This window comes from Priapulus caudatus, unplaced genomic scaffold (assembly GCF_000485595.1).
Source record: "Priapulus caudatus unplaced genomic scaffold, Priapulus_caudatus-5.0.1 Scaffold1631, whole genome shotgun sequence".
NCBI classification, from domain to species: domain Eukaryota; kingdom Metazoa; phylum Priapulida; class Priapulimorpha; order Priapulimorphida; family Priapulidae; genus Priapulus; species Priapulus caudatus.
This window is the reverse complement of record NW_014578692.1, coordinates 1-853: the sequence shown is the minus strand read 5'-3', so window position 1 is coordinate 853 and position 853 is coordinate 1.

Below are 853 nucleotides of genomic sequence, written 5' to 3'. Positions count from 1 at the left end.
AGAGAGAGAGAGAGAGAGAGAGCGAAAGAAACAGAGAGAGATAGAGAGACGATGCAAGCCGATACCCCCGACGCTGCTCCTCCCGTGCCTCCTCATCTTCCGCTGCCTCCCAGTAATGATAACCGTCGATGAGTCGATGACGGGCCAGGGCATATCGTCCGTCGTCCAAGCCAAGGGCAATATGGCTTTAGCATGCTCGGAACATGTCTGAATGCTCTCAGCAGGAAGGAACACATGTGTGTCTCACTTATAACCAACATCTGACTCAGACACGCGAAAGAAACATTCACACGCTTTCGTCTCGCTAAATACACCCGAGCAAGAAAAGCTACCGTCTATCTCTCTTTCACGACTTCATCGATTTCTCTCTCGAGAAATCTCCGCACATCATACGAAGACGATTTCCACATCTACTCCTCCCCCTCCCCCCTCCCCCCGATTTAAGAGCTCGACCAAGAATCCAGACCACGCGGTAGGTGCGGTTCTTGCACCGAGGCTGGAGAGTGCATGGTTATTGATGATGAGCGGTTAGGAATTTATCACCGGATCTCGGAATCGTAATTCATTAGCGATAGTAGTAGTTTCTTGTGAGGGACGAATTTTTGCTTCTGGCGTAAATTCCCGACTTCACTATGTTCTCGTAATCTTCCCATTTGGTACACATACACACGCGCGCGCGTATAGCGCAGACACATGTACGCATACAAACACATGTACGGACACACACACTCGCGCGCCCGCACATAAACACATGTACGAACACACGCACACACGCGCACGCACGCACGCACGCACGCACACACACACAGACGCACACACACACACACACACACACACACACACACACACACAC